Source organism: Rousettus aegyptiacus, unplaced genomic scaffold (genome assembly GCF_014176215.1).
Source record: "Rousettus aegyptiacus isolate mRouAeg1 unplaced genomic scaffold, mRouAeg1.p scaffold_m13_p_4, whole genome shotgun sequence".
Classification (NCBI taxonomy): Eukaryota; Metazoa; Chordata; class Mammalia; order Chiroptera; family Pteropodidae; genus Rousettus; species Rousettus aegyptiacus.
The window spans coordinates 64552407-64569395 of NW_023416307.1; the positions used below are offsets into that span (position 1 = coordinate 64552407).

Here is a 16989-nt window from a genome sequence, read left to right on the forward strand (position 1 = left end):
AAGAATCAAACAATAAGACTTTTATTTGCAGCCACTGGAGAGCTGTCCTGAAGGTCACTACAAGCCTTTGCCACTGTGTGCCTCCATCTTGGACATGCCATCTGAGGTGCATAGAATGACAATGATCTTCAAGACCATGACATCTAATCCCCTCCTTTCACAGAAGAAGAAACTGAGGCAGTTAGATCACATGGCCAGCTAGTGGCAGATCCAGAACCCAACTTAAGGCTTCTGACTCCCAATGCACTCACAGTCTTTTTCCACTGCCTGATAAGTTCCAGGAAGTCTTCCTGAATGAGTTTATCCCAAACTACGATTACTATCCATTTGTGTTTATCTCAGCACTAGGAAGAAAAGGGAATGTCATGACTTCTGATTCAACAACATTAATTTACACAATAATTTGCATAATCCTGTTGATTAGTTTCAAGATGCTCCAACTCCAACTTTCAGTCTATCTTCAGAAGTCCTTTTATGTATCAGAATTCGGAAGTGGTCTGTGAGATCCCTCACATGACCTTGTGGTAGCCAGAGGATTGGCTCTGGCATCAGACCAAGGCAAGGTATTAACCTCCCTCTACTTCAGTTTTCCCATGTGTAAAATAAGGATACTGACAGCACCTACCCATGCTGCTGTTGTTGAGGATTAAGCGAGGTAATGCATGGAAAGAGCTTGATTTTCATAACAACTCAATAAATATTAATGATTATTATTCTATCTACCAAGAAGAGCATACTACTCGACAGTGTTTTAATAAAATTTTACCAGGAAATGTAACAGAGTAATTAGCACAACTGCAACAATTGCATTGTAGTGCTGTGTAAATCATCTTGGGTTGTGAATTGGGAAATCTAAGCAACAGTTCCAGCTCTGCCACTAACAAGCTCTGTGGCCAGGGAGAAGCAGGCTTACATCTTTGGGTCCTAGTTTTTTTTAATCAGCAAATCTAATTCTAATCTCTAAATGGGAGAGAGTGACTTCCTGAGAAGTACAACTGAAGAGACTTAAAACCATCAAAGCAATCCCATCTCAAAGCTAGAAGAAACTAAACCTCTGCCAAGAGTTACTGTCCTCTCTGGGGTGAGAAAGGTGGTTCTTTGGTCCACCTCCGTGAGAAAAATAATGGCTGGGACATCATTCTGAAACACCCCGTCCCCGCAGCAACCCAGGAATAATTCCATCCTTGCCTTCGCATGAGCCACCTGTCTGATCTCAAGCCAGAGAAGAGAGCAGATGAACAATGAATGTCACAGCAATTAGTTTTGGCAATTAGGCAGGCAATTAGTTCTGCAGCATGTAGAATAGGAGGAGAAAGTAAATCAGTGCTGAGAGGTGACAGGGAAATATGATTAGGACATCAGGTTCCAGTGACACCCAGGTGAAAAGGCATGCATCAAGGTCCCAGCCTCCCCTTCCCCATCACTGCCATGACAAAGGAGGCCTTTGAAAACAGTTACTTTAAGGAGAGGGGTTTTCGGCCCACTGTTTCAGTTTCTTTCTCAGGGTCACCTCACACCTCCTGTGTTCACTCCAGGTTAAAGCTCTTGCTAGGTTCTTACCAGGAATTCAGTTCACAGTGTGAAATAAATAGACCAGTAGTTTCCTAGGGATGTTATTTTCTTAGAGTATATATTTTTTTTGTTTATTTGCGGTTTTTTCATTTGTTTCAATAACTTTGGAAATTCTTCTCTAGGGACAAATTAATTCCAAATTTTGCTTTGGTCAAAGAAAAACATGATATGAATGTATCATATATTGAAGGGAAAAAACAAGCTTTAAGGTCACAGACCTGGCCTTAAATTCCAGCTGTTATCCTCTAGATTCCGAGTTTTAGTTTTCTCTGCTCCAAAATAGGCATAATAATGTTGATCTTCTCCAGTTACAAATTAATTTCACAAATTTTTTTGTGGGGGGGGGCACATTCGTATTAAAAATTACTTGTTTTTATCTGAAATTCCAGTGTAACCAGGCATTCCCTAGGTTATTTGTTAAATCTGATGACTCTAGATAATGAAGATGATGATAATAAATAATAATAATAATAATAATAAATACCTACCTCAGAAAGTTACTGTGAAGATTAAATTAAACACTTAATTAAAACCCCTCACACCACACCTAATATAGAAGTTAGAGAAACAGCTCTAGCGACTTCCTTTTTACTTGCCTCTGCCACTATCATCTAAAGGTTAGGCTTGTTCTGCTGAGCTCCTTTTCATAGAGCAGTGCCAACAGAGACAGGTTTGGACTCAAGACAAGGAAAATTCTTCCTGATGGGTTGCCTCAGGCAAGGCCTTGGAGCCCAGGACCAGAAGCCTGGAAGAGGAGAATCAAACATCAGATGGGTGGCTGAATACTACCCTCAGGTAAAGTTTCTACCCCTCAGATTCTGAATTGGTATTTTGAGACAGAAGTGAAATCAGGAGTGTGGTGATATGTAAAGCACGGAGCACAACGGTAGTTTGTCCAATTCTTATGCAGTGGTTCTTAGGAAAAGTCAGGGATGGGATTCAGTGGTAGATTTCACCCTTCATATTGCTCCATTGGTGTTCCGATGACCCACCTCATCAGAGGCACTTTCAAGTTTTGTGAGGTATGAAGCTTATACAATAATCAGAGCCATTTTTAAGAAAAAGAATGCAAATACACAAATACAAAATTAGGCATGAAAGTGAATATTTACTCAGAATGAGGAAATAGATCATGACAAATTACAGGAGCGCTAGAGAATTAGGTCTCTTTCTTCTGAGATCTCTTCAAATGATTTACCAGAAATTCTGTCATAGAAATGTTTCTGCTTGTGACTCAGCTCCTCTCTCCACTTGGAACACTCTACAACTCATAGAAACTCAGAGTGCTCAGAACCCATACAAGTGTGGGGACCTCAAACTTACACTGTATCAGTTGCTTGGTCTATCTTTTGCCCCTAACCAAATACATTTACAACTGTGGTTATTACATGAACAATATTGTAAGAGTGTTAATGAAAAACTTACAAGAAAGGGGGGGGGACTCATAATTTCACCATTTTAACCAACCATCTGTTTCCTTTTTCCATATTCTTTTTTCAGTCTGTGTTCATATATGTATGCATAATGCATGTACTTAAAATCATGGTATGGATACAATTTCATATTCTTTTTCACTTAACATGCCATCATTTCCTTATGATGCTCCATTATCTTCATCAATGTGTTATTTCAAGACTGCACACTCATCCACCTTCTTGCCATTATTAGAAATTTATACTATACAAATGAGAATTTTGAAGATAGGAATAGAATTTTAGCTTGACTATGGACAATTCTAACCTCAAAAAATTTTTTAAGAAAGGAGAGAAGCCAGCAGCATTGTAATTTACACAAATGTAAATAATCTGTCAATTTAAAGAAAAAAATGAGTCAAACCAATTATTAAGTGTGGGTAGATAAAAAACAACTATCAGCAGGTTGGATTTTCACTTTTCAACTAATTTCTTTGGTAAAGCAATTGAAAATTTAGTGTGAATGACCCTTCTCATGGGGTCATTGAATAGAATAAATAGAGATCGCCATGTGACTGAATACTACAGTGGACATTTTTCCCTTAGGAATATTTGCTAATGGAGCATATTCCTTCTGGAGTCACATTGTGCCAAACTCCATGGAAATAATTTAATTATGCCAATTGGAATTCAAATTATTCCACAAAACACTACGAAGTCCCTCTCAAACTTCTGAACAAAACGTTTCAATAGTGCTCAGTAGTGTTGCCTTCCTGGATAGAAATTAGGAGTTGATTATAATATGATTCATAACTTCATGGAACAGTTGCTGTGGGTGGACTCGTGTCACTCACATCCTCCTTTACACCCATGGGCACACCTCCTTACCTTTTACTTTCTCAACTTCTCTGTGGGATGCAGCAATCAACCCACCTATAGGGGGTTGACTCTTTTAAACTCCAGCATAAAAAACTTGGGAGGTAAATACATGGCAAAAGAATCCAAAACTCTTATTCTAAATTCTTTGAGTGTCATATCAGGTGGCAAATTCAGGTTTGAAATGTCTTTCGTATGGTTTGGAACTAGCTCCAGAGCCCATTCGATTCATAAGCAAAGGTGATTATAGCTCATCACAACTCACAGCATTATACCAAGATGGGTATAAGCTATCACAATACAGTTATTTTTAGAATGGACCTTCACATTAATCAGCATTACTCACCTTATTCTGAGGTTCCCAATATATCAGTTGTGACAAAGGTCCCCAATGAGTTTATACATCTGCAGCTTCATGTTCTCATGTGAAGGGCAGGAAGAGGGATCTGAGAGTATCCATGTGAGGATGGGTCTTTGTTTTAGCTGAAAGTGTCTTGGTTCCTATGTTGTAACAATGCCAAAGGTTAGACCCTTTTTAAGTGTCAACTTGTAATATTCCCTCAGACTTTATGGCCTTGGTGCCTTGTAATGAAAGATAAGATTTGGGGGGTAACTCCAAAGAACTGATTTCAGAGTCTCCTAAGGTATCAATCTCCCTTTGCATCAGTGGCTCATCTAATGTCACAGGGATGGTGATGATCAAAGGGTTTCTGCCTAGCGAAGGCAAAAAATGTGTACATATATTCTTTTTTAAAAAATTTTATAAAAGCCAATGTCTACGTGAACCAAAAACAGGGAATGACATTCTGACCAGCCAATTTGCTCACTGAAGCTTTTGTAAAATGAAATTTTCTTTGCTTCCTATTTTTATGCTGTCTTATAGTGTTGTTGGCACTGGTAACAATCACACTTGGCACTTCTGTCAAGCTTTTCATCCAAAGATTTCAAAGTGCTCCACAACAGGATTTCAGTCTCACTGCAGGGTAGGGAGGAAGGTCAGCTCTATTATGCCTAGTGAGCAGATGGGATGCCTGGGAGGTGACATGACTTATGTGCATGCCCCGCGAAGCTGCAGGGGCAGAACCAGGTGAGAGCGCAATCTTCCTAATTTCTAATTCAGTCTGCTGTTCACTTGTCCAGGCTGGTGTGGCCTCTTCTTCGAAGGGCTGAATGTTAGGCTCAGCAAGACACATTACAAACAGCTTGTTAAGTGTTTTATTGGAAAGCCACCATGACAAAGTGACTGACCTCAAGAAGAAATTAGCAGCCCGAATCAAGAGGTCTGATTTGTTTTTGAGAACTACTTTTCAGTCTTTCAGAACTTGGACAAATAAGCCTCAAAAGTTACTGCAAATCTTCTAAGTGAAAAATGGCTACCAGATTTCAATACTTGAAAATATCAAAGTATTGGCAAGGAAGTCAAGCAACAAGAATCTTATACTCTGCAGTTGGGAATATAATTAGTACAACCACTCAGGAAAACAATTTAGCAATAGCTTGTAAAATTGAACCTACATATATACTTAAATCCAGCAATTCCATTCCCACATATATACACATATGTATATGTATACATTTTAAATATATTTATATGTTCATTAAATGAAATATTATCTGAGAGTGAAAATGAATCAATTATATGTTCACATAAAATTTGGATATATCTTATATATAGTACTTAATGAAAAAAAGCAAGACTGAGAAGATGAAATTTAAAAAGAATACATTTTTAAAAAGCTCAAAAATATGAAAACTAAACACATATTTAGAGGCACAAACATATACAAGATAATGCCATGTTGTCAAAAGCAAGGAATGATAATGACAAAAGCAGGATGGTAGCTGCATCTTGGGAAAGGCAAGTATCTGAGGTTGGGAAGTGTATTAATTAGTCAGGGTTCTGCATAGAAACAGCACCAACAGTATATGTAGAGGAGAGATTTATTATAAGGAATTGGCTCGTGTGATTATGAAGGTTGGGAAGTCCTGTGATTTGCCATCTACAACCTGGGGACCCAGAAACGCCAGTGGTATAATTCCAAGCGTCGGACAACTGGGAAAACCACTGGTCTAAATCCCAGTCCAAGGGCAGGAGAAGACCAATGCCTCAGCTCAAGTAGGCAGGCAGGAAGCAAAAGGAGTGAATTTTTTCTTCCTCCGCTTTTTCTTCAGTCTACTTTTCTGAGTCAGTCCACCAATTTAAATGCTAAGCTCATCCAGAAACATTTTTACAGAAACATCCAGAAATAACATTTAACCTGGGCACCCCGTGGTGCAGTCCAGGTGATACATAAAATTAGCCATCTCAGGAAGGAATACAGAGTAGTTGGAATGTTTTAGTTCTTGGGTTGGGTGGTGGATTCCTGTGATTTTGTTTTACCATTTTCTTTGAAATTATGTAGATGTTACGTGTACTCTTTTCAAATATTACAAAAATTTTAGGTCTGATGATTTAAAAGTGAAAAAAAAAAAGACTTTAAAAATAAAGCATAGGCTTCCCCCAATTGCTTTGTGTATGTGCAGAGTTTAATATACTGCTTAAAGACCATAAAACATCTAAGATTTTGAAGGATCAGTATTTCTAAAACATCAATCCAACAATAGATCAAGAAAAAATATTTGAAGATAAAAAAGGAAAATTATACGAAACAGAGTGATGCAGGACAGGGCAAATTTCCCTACGTGGAGTGAGACCAAGCCCTGCACAGAGAGAAGAAGGTCCATTGGTGGAGAATGTAGAAAGAATTCAACACACGTGCCAAAGTTAGAGTCAAAGAGAAAGTTTATTAGAAAAAGGGTCACACCCCACAGACTGAGGATGGGCTCCTCTCAGAAGCAGAGTGTGAGAGGCACCCTGAGTGTTTAGGGAATTCAGTTTATATATCATTTCTTTAGTTCCAGTTTATTTAGATATGGACATACAGTGAGGAAGGGGAAGAGTGTGTAGCCTAAAAGGCCTGCTGGCAGCTCCCAGCCTTTAATCGTAGGTCGCCCATGGTTTCAGCCATAGGGAATGAATGATTTTATTTGTGTAGAGCACCACTTAAAAATCCTTCTGTTTCTGTTTCCCCTTCACAAGTGTGGGAAATGGGTTGTTAGCAATCCCAGCAGAAATCTTCCTTTGTTCTGCAGGCATCCTCCTGGCCTGGCTGCAGGGCTGACTGGCATATTGCAGTCTCTGAATGTAGCTTGATTCACATTTTAATTTTCTTGCCTCCCTCCTCCCTACATTAAAAGTATGACCTAAAAAAGAGTTATTCTTGTAAGTTAGTAAAGAGTTCATATAAACTAAGAAGCAAGATAAATTCAATATAAAATCTGGGAAAACATATGAACAAAATTTATATGAAAGTTCACATGAGAAAGGTATGAAAGAGGTTTGAACTTCATTTGTAAACAAAGAAATGCAGATCGCTTAGGTTTTTGTTTAATCTAAACCTTTTTTAACTATAACATTGAGAAGATTGAAAAAAGACTCAGTATTGGCAGGAGTTCAGAGAAGCGGGCATAAATACCGCTGATGTGCAACATTTTCCAGAAGCGTTTTGGAAATAGAATTCAGTAGTTTTAACTACACCCATAACTTTTCACCCAATAAGGTCTTGGAAACCTTTCCAAAGGAAAATATTAAAAACCCAAAAATGTTCACAGCAACATTATCTTTAACAGCAAAAATGAGCCTAAGTGTTAAACAATAAGAGAATGGTTAAATAAAGTATCCTCAATGGATATTATGCAACCATTAGCAATGGTGTTTTCAGAGTATTTACTGAAATGGGAGAACGCTCGTGCTAAGTGAAAATTAGGATTAATCGTTTGTACTGCACAATTTTAGATTTGTAAAATATATGCATACACACATGCACACACACATGCACACACACACTTACAGAAAAACTCATGGAAGGTGTCAAAAGGCTTAAATAGAGGTCTCTGCTTTATGAGTTTATATGGGGCTTTTAGTTTCTCCTTTATTTTCTTCCATGGTTTCTACATTTTGTAGTTTAATAATAATAAAATATAAATATTTTTTGAGATAATAGGAAGTATCTACAATAGAGGGGCAGCCATTTCCTGTAACATAACCTTGCTAGATCATAAAAAGTCCATTATAGGGTGATTAATTCTCCCAGTTTGCCTGGGACTCTCCCAGTTACAGCAACAAAAGTGTCACATTCAGAGAACCCTTCCAGCCCCAGGGAAAACCGGGACAGTTGGTCATCCTACTGTTTGGCCTGAAAAACACAGGAGTGGAACGATTTCCCACCTGTAAATTGCATCAGTAGTCTTGATATTTCCTTCAGTCCTCCCATAGAAGTGGCTATTTTGGCCTTGTAGATTTATGAAGATGGTTAAATAAGTCACACCTTAAAGAGCTCGTTGAAGTGCTCAATAGGATGGTTAAATTACATTGTAAGAGCTCTGAATGTGTACTCAAATAGCCCAGAACAAGAACTACCTCTTAGGGAAGAGAAGCCCATTTATCTCTCAGTGTGTGTGTGTGTGTGTGTGTGTGTGTGTGTGTCTGTGTGTGTGTGTGTGTGTGTGTGTGTGTGTGTGTGTGTCCTTTTGCAAGAGTGGAGGTGGCGAGTGCATAGTGTCACCAAAGGAAAATTGAGCTCTGGGGAATCCTCTTAGAAGGCAATGCAAACTCCTCAGTTAGGGTTAGAGCCTGAGGGAAGAACAAGGATTCGGGTTAGAACTACTTTACGCAAGCTTCCTTACACAGTCAGGACAAATCCCCTCTCATGCTCAGTCTTCAGGAAGTTTTTCTACATCTTTGCTTAGAAAAGCACCTTGAAGATGTGAATAGAAGTAGGAAAATGTGAGCTAAGAGCCATCTCTGTGTCACAGAGCTTAGCCAAGTGTAGCAGATCATGGGTGGCAGAGACCTCAGATACCTGTTTGAGCCAAGCTTTGCCACTTCCCAGCTGCGTGAGTTAGTTGGTCACTCTGTGCCTCAGTTTCTCACATATAAAATGGAGATGCTAACAGCACCTACCTTATAGTGTTGTGAAGATTACAGATGCTTATAGACAATAAGAGCTTGGAGCAGTCTTTGGAGGTGGGCGCACTGGTGATTTTTTAGGGAATATTCCTAAAATCAGCATCAGGTATAGCTAAAGGGTGGAAGCAGGATTGAGAAGAGGGAGAGGCTGAGCTGTGATGAAGTCTTGCCACAGCCTCAGTGGGGACCCTCCAGATCTGTCCTGAGTTGGAGAGAATGCCTTTGGTCTGGATACCACTGTAATCAGTCAGATCAGGATCACCTGGAGAAAGCGGGGTGACTCTGGTGTGGAAGCTGTGAGTCACCTCTCAGGACTCCGCCAGCAGTTTTAGGGGCAGGGATCTGAAATCGATGCATTCGTTTTGGCAGAGGTATTTAGGCAGGTCCCTTCCTGGGAGGTTGGGGACTGATCTGATAGCTGATTTTGTCTAGAGAAAACTGATGTCCTCACTGAAACGTCCTTGGCTTTCACAGCATTCTCGGATGATTCCGCCCAGCCTTCTGTCCCTCTCTCCTCTACTCAGAATAAGATTCCTTAAAATTTGTTGGGAACACTGCGATGTTCTGCCTCAATTCCCCTTTAGGAACACATTTTAAAGTTTTATATTTTTTAGTCTTCTTTAATTTTATTTTATATTTTGAATATGCAAAATTTTGTGATTCAAAAGCCCAAACTAAAAATATCACACAAACAAAAACAAGAAATATATTCAGAGAATTCTGATGCCCACCCTGAAAGGCAGAAAACAGGGCAGAGAAATTGTTCTAGACTAAAAGAGAAACACGGTGACTGATTAGTTGGGGGTGGGGTGTAGTCTATCTAGCTAGATATGAAAAACAAGTATGGCAAGATGCTAATAATTGTTGATCTAGGTAAAGAACGTTTTATTTTTCTTTGAGTCTTTCTGTAAATTTTGAAAGTTTTCAAAACTATAAATACAGGGGGAAAGTAACAAAGCTCTCCTGGCTGAAGTACCTGGCACTTGGGTTCTTATTTATCTGCAAACATGTTAAAACAGAAAAGACAGCAATGTGCCCTAAAGAAGGCAAGTAAGTCAAACACCTAAAGTACATCCTAATTTTTTATAAGTCAAGCAGGAATTGATAGAAAGAGATCTCTGAGTTTTAATATAAAACCCCCTTTGATTCTGAATGAAATTCTAGACAGAGGAATTAAACACATAATCTGAGAGCACTTAAAAAGGAAAGCAACGATCACTGGGAGACAAAATATGGCTTTCCCAGTGGGGAACATCAAAGATATAATATAACTTACTTATAAATAAAGTATTCGAAAAAGCCGATTGTATTGTGATTAAAATGGAGAAATATAAGCTGAGCTTTCCTTCCCATCCTTCATTCCTTTATCTTTTACTCATTCATTGAATATTAATCGTGTGTCTAGCACTGGGCTAGATGAGGACCCAATTAGAATTAATGAACACATTACTGTGTTGTGCAGACTTAAAGGAAATTTCTAAAGATGTTTCTAAAGTGTGATCTAGAACCAAAAACATCAGAATCACATGGGCTTGTTAGAAATTCACCTTCCTGGAGTCCTAGCCCATACTTACTCAATCAAAATGTCTGGAAATGAGACTTAGAAATCTGCATGTTTAACAAATAACCCAGATATTTTTTTTTTACTCTAAAGTTTGAGAATCATACCAAAGTTCTCTGTCCTCTGTCCTAAAATCTTAAGCATGCTAATCAGCAAATTAGGTGAATTCTAATATAAATTTTACCTGTCAGGTTTGAAGATGACTGAAAGTTGAAGAAAAAGCTGATAAAACCATATTCAAGAATCAAACTTGAAAAAGACCTTGACAAAGGAGAAGGATAGAATGAAATTAACAATATACAACTTAATAGGGTTAAATGTTAAGTTCTGCATCTAAGTTCAAAAAATCAACTACTTAAATACAAGGTAGGAAAGCTCTGGACTGACAGCAGTTCACTTGAAAAAGATTTAAAGTTCAATGGGAGCCAAAACTGTGGTATTATTTTTAAAAATTAATACAAATTTTAGGATGTGTTAATAGAAACTGAAATTAAGGAAGGGAGGGGCAAGGTTACACCCATCGTATTTTTCATTGGCAGAGCACATCTATTTTTAAATATTTAAATACATATTTAAAAAAAAAAAAAGACATGGTCAAGTGAGAATGTGTCCAAAGGAAGGTGACTAGGTAATAAAGTGTCTTAAACTCATATTATATGAAGACTTAATTAAGGAATAAAATATGTTTTACATAGAAAAGTAAAGATTTATATATATGTCATGATAGCTGACTTTATGGGATTGAAAGCCTATCGAGTTGAGGAAGTATTTATTTTGCTTCTATGATTCCACAGAAAAGAGCTAAGAACACTGAAGTAAAATACAGGAAAGTTATTTTTGATATAATGTGAGAAAAAATTATCTAAGAAGTAGAGGGTTCTATACAGGTCTAGGCTGTTTCCCTTAGAAATAGTGAGTTCCAGCTGTAGGTTAAAATATCCATCAAAGATATTGTAGAGAGGATTCCAAATAATCAATAAATCAATCAAAGGAGACCTTGCATGAACCAGTAACAGTGATGATGTAAGTTTAACTCAACCCACTATAACTGAAATACAAAACTTTTTTTTAAGGAAAAGGAAAACAAATAAGAAAGGACACCTGCATTACATAGGTGGTCCAGTGAAAGATTCCATTCTTTAAATTTCTGTATAAGTTTACCCAGAATTTTGGTTTCAATAAAAGCTTTTCAGACCCTTACCTGGTTATATCAGTTGTTTACCTTTCCAAAGGAATTGGTTCCTCACATCTGTTAGAGAAACGTTTTTGGAGAAGGCAAGAGTCAGAATGCCCGTGATACACTTTTCCTGCCAAAGAAAACTGACATGGTGAATCCTTAAACTGACATAATTCTAATCCTCAAACTATGTTACTCCACTGACAGGGCAATAGCCAATCCCACCAGAAGAGGAAATGGACTTGAGGGCAAACAAGATATAGGCTGGCTGGTGCTCTGTGAGGCAGCTTGGCAAAAAAAAATCCATGTTGAATTAAGAATAATGGTGATCAATTAAAGGAATTATGTTCCCTCTTTTGGAAAGATTTACATTTAATATACAAATCGGTTTTGATATTTGGAAAATGGAGCAGAAGCAAAACATACCCAGAAAGAAAGTAGGCTGTACAGGTTATGAAAGACCACTGGATATACTGAGATTACAGTAAGCAAGAGCTATAACAAAGTAGAAAACAAAAGATATATAAAGCAGTGGTAAGGGTGGTTGGCTGGTGGGAGAAAGTACTGTTGAAGCAGGCATACAGACCCTTGTCAGAGTTATCTTAGGGCAGGGGATAAAGTATTCAACTGCTGAGGTGATGTCAGTATAATTCATGTCTCAGAGCCATTTTGGATTTTTTTTTTTTTTAGCTAACTCTGTTCTTTGAATAACATTCTAATCTCCAACATTAACTGTTGTGCAGCCGTGGCTATTTACTGTCCTTATTTCTATATAAATTCTACACAATACTTCCTCGACTTTTCTACTTAACCAAATAAAAGAAAAGAATGTGTCCACTAGCAGTATGGGACTTGGTGCAAGCAGCTGATCACAAGCTCAACATTTCTTTGTAGTCTTAAGTTACTTTTATTTTTTAAATTTCGCGAGGAATTTGCATTTTCCTCTTTAAAAGATCTGTACTAATTTTTGTATAAAAATTAATGTTTAATCCATCGATTAAAATTAACAATTCAGGGAGATATGTTACATTTTTTTTCCAGTCATTTCCCATAACTCGTGGGAGATAACTCACACAATCTTCTGAGATATGACTACCTGGATTTGAGAAACATGGTCTGACAATAAACTTACATTACTTGAGGTTATCTGAGTAACTGTTCCCTGAAGATTCTAACACAGTGGTTTTAGGGATAAGCATGTGTGCGCATGTGTGTATATCCCATTTCAGAACCTCTTCTGAATCACAAAAGCCAGAACCGACAGCATTCGAGATGTTTTATATACTTATTAATCTGTAATGACGTTAAACACATGCTACAGAAAAATGGAATTTAATGTTCAAACCAAAATATGCTTATTTGTTGATATTTTTATATCTTCCAGTGTTAAAAGTAAGCATATTTTATTTGCTTTTCTTAAGTTAGTGTTAATTCCCCCCCCCCCACTTTATTGTGGTCTATCTTATTTCTCTTAAACTCCACTTAAGAAATAATAGAGGGGGAAAAGAAAGAAAGAAAGAAAGCCACAGACAAGAACAATATGAAGAGAATCAAGGAAGAATTAAAATTTGGTCAAGGTATAGGGTTGCATATAGGGTAATTTTTTCCAGTACATTTTATTTTAAAATTAATTATGTTAAAATTGTATTTATATATGCTTAAGTGTCATTGGTAATTAAAATTTATTATTAAACCCCAATAAAAATTAGATTTTTAAATTAAATATTGACTCCCAATAAACTAAATTTAAACAATTAACCCTAATAGTAATGGCGGGGATTATGGGAGAGGAGGAAATTCATTGTGAAACTCACTTTTTATTAAAAATTTTATGTATAAATGATGTTTAAAAAATTATGATTTTCCCTAAAAGCCTCCTCACTGAAGTCTCTGCATCCAGCACAGCTATCCCACACAGTGGCTGAGCGATCTAACACCACACATCTCTATTTAAAATTCTCCCAGGGCACTCTGTTGTGTACAAAGTAAAGTCCAAACAAAGTGGACAAGGTACGGCCTGCTTTGACTCTGCATTCCTCTCTATCCACACAACACTTTGCACTTTGTGTTTGATTGTACCAAGGAACCAGCTGTTTCCCAGAAAAACTCTCCCAAGCTTCCATACCTGCGCACATGCAATTCCCTTTGTCTAGAACTTTGTTACTCAAAGTGTGGCACATGAACCAGCAACATCAGCATCTCCTGGAAGCTTGTTAAAAATGCAGGCTCTCAGGCCTCACCCCAGACTTACTGAATCAGAATCCACATTTTAACAAGATCCTCACATGATTCTCATATACATTAAAATTTTAGAGTACAGTAAGTCCTCACTTGATGTCACTGATAATTTATGCAACTTTAAGCAGAACAACGTGTAAAGAAATCACATTTACCATAGGCCAGTTGAGATAAACAAGAGTTAAATTCCTATGGCATCTCATTAATGATATAATGAAACGATGTTATTTGAGGACTCGCTGTAGCGCCTAGGATGCTCTTTCCAACTACTTCACCCATCTCACTGGTTCTCAGCCTTAGAGATCCAATGCCCCCATTTCATGTATTAAAAAAATGAACCTGCCTTTTACTACCTTGAAATAAATGTCATGGATAACATATCTACCCTCATAATTTAAAAAATCCAATATAATACTTCAACTGTAGTAATAAAAAAGGCAAATAATATAAAATAAAAAGTATGTAAATACTTTGAGGCAGCTACTGTCAAAGACATAACAAAGTGATGAAATGTATATCTAGACTCACTGGAGAATGACAGATATAAATGAAGACTGATTCAGGTGTATCGTATTGGTGACACAAATACTATGAGCAACAAGACAGTCAGCGACATGACTTTTCAAGATAGTGAACTACTCTTGGCAAAGGTCCAGAGAGAGCAAACACAATCTTCCTTTGGATCACAAGGGAGTTGTATTCCTAGAAAATGTAGTTTTTAATAATAATAATAATAAACAACTGTCCAAAGCATGCAAAGCTTTTTGTTTATATGTAAGAGGAGTTGGGTTTGGTGCTCAGATCATTATAATAACCAGATTTTTACCTATATGAATATCTGGGGGGGGGGACACTCAAATGTCATGTTGGATGCAGGATTGTTATATAGGACTAAATCATGCATAGCAGGACAGCTATCCTCTCTGGCCTCCATCCACTAGCTGCCAGAGCCATCTTCCCATCAGTGATCACCAGTAATGCCCCCTAAGATTTCCAGGCTCCCGGAGGGGGCAATGCCTCTCCTGCTGAGGACTGCTGGTCTGCCTGATCCACTTAACACTTCCTGCAAGTCTCAGTTTACACCGCCACCTTCTCCATTCCCAGTGCTTCCCTGGCTCTTTCCTTCCAGCGTGCTCTCTTATCTCCCCTGAACATAGTTCTGGCCCAGCCTTGTAGTGCAGGAGGGCAGTTTTGCAGAGCAGGACCGTCTCTTAACCACCTTCCTATCACCCAGGAAATTGCACAGCATGAAACTGAGTAAATGTTCAGTTGAATAAATGACTTAAAAATAATAAATAAACAACTTAGAGCTTGTAGCTTAGAGATATCGCCACCCATAACAACTGAATGTTTTCTAATATATCTACTTTACCCTGCAGATGACATGATAGATATGAACATTTGGTAATCCTTTTATTTGGGGGGTGGGGGAGGGTTACTTCTTTACAACTGCAAATATTTCTGCACTTTTTTCTTTCATTCGATGTATTTATTCAGTGCCATTTTTGTCAGGTACTGAGCAGCACAATTCCTTTGAGGAATTCATGGTGCATCATGAGAAAGAACAAAGTACATAACTTGGTATATTTAAATCTGATGTTATACCTTCCTGATAGCACCTAGGAAAGTAATGATGAATTCTGACCAGGGAATTGGGGATTATATCTTCCACACTGTAATAGTGAAAAAGTTCACATTTTGAGACTCTTATATAAAGGCAGTATGAAGAGATATGTGATTTGTTCATTGATGGCACTTTTCAAAACCCCTTTTTTTTAAAAAAAAAAAGGGGGGGGGAGATAAAACAGAAGGCAGCCATTCCCCCAAAGTGTCACTGTTTTGGGTAAACTTTTGGCCTTCTGCTGCATGACTTGGAGCCCTGCTACACATCTTAGGTCAACTGTTACTATTGGCCTTCTCGTCTCTTTCCAGCCAGCACTGACTGAGCCATGGGCATCTCTCTGGACAACTGGCACAAGTGCCGCGAGACCCGGGACAAGAGAAAGCCCTATCACGTGAAGCAAAAATACGAGCTGCGACGCTCTGCTGCCAACACTTAGATTGGCCCCCACCGCATACACATTGCCCTGTGTGCAAGGGGGACAACAAGAAGTACCACGCCTTGAGGCTGGACGTGGGGGGACTTCTCCTACGGCTCCAAGTATTGTATGCGCAAAACAAGGATCAATGCATCCAACAATGAACTGGTCTGCACCAAGACCCTAGTAGAGAAAGGCACCGTGCATATCGTGCATATCAACAGCTCACGGCAAGGAAGTGGTCCGAGCCCCACCATGCACTGCCCCTGGGCCGCAAGAAGAGGGCCAAGTTGACTCCTGAGGATGAAGAGATTTTAAACAAAAAAAGATCAAAGAAAATTTGGAAGAAATCTGATGAAAGGAAAAAAGAATGCCCAAATTAGCAGTCTTCTAGAAGAACAGCTCGAGCAAGGAAAGCTTCTTGCATGCATCGCTTCATGACCAGGCCAGCGTGGCCGAGCAGGTGGCGGAGTGGTATTGGGTAAGGAGCTGGAGTTCTGTGTGAGGAACATCAAAGCGTGGAAAGGCAAATAAACCCTCCTCCTTCCTATTTTAGCTCACGTAATAAAGGAGTTTATTTTGGGGGGAGAAAAAAAAATTGGCCTTCTAAAAGCATTGGCGTTGTCATAGTACTCTTGTCAAACAGGCAACTTGAAATTAATATCATTGTTTTTTTTCCTCCTAGTCCACTGAGTTTGGCACTTGTACTCTGAGGAAATGTACCACTGAAAAATATATTTCTTTAATTCAAATAGCAAATAGAATAGGTCTTGAATATATTTGTACTTTTAGGGGTGGGTTGTGGGGATGATGGTAAAAAATTTAAACAATATTTTTCACAGTTCTAATGCTTAAGAATTATGACATATATATTTGCCTGGTTCTAATCTGTCCCAGAGTATTCCACAGCTCCTGGCATGTCTGAGGCATATAACAAATATTTATTGAATAAATTAATACACACCTATGTAAATGAAATGGTCTCTATTTCCATTTGTTCTGAACGTCAGAATTTTAATTAAAATTACTAAGCTTTAGGAAAGTCCAAAATGTTAAGGAAAGCTACTGCGGAAGGATTTTCTTCCCACCCCAGAGTGAATGCAGTC

The 16989-nt window shown here is 38.1% G+C and overlaps 1 pseudogene; it reads left to right on the top strand.

Moving 5' to 3' along the window:
- Positions 1–2182: 2182 nt before the first annotated feature.
- Positions 2183–16548, top strand: LOC107497300 (annotated as a pseudogene).
- The last annotated feature ends 441 nt before the right edge of the window (positions 16549–16989 follow it).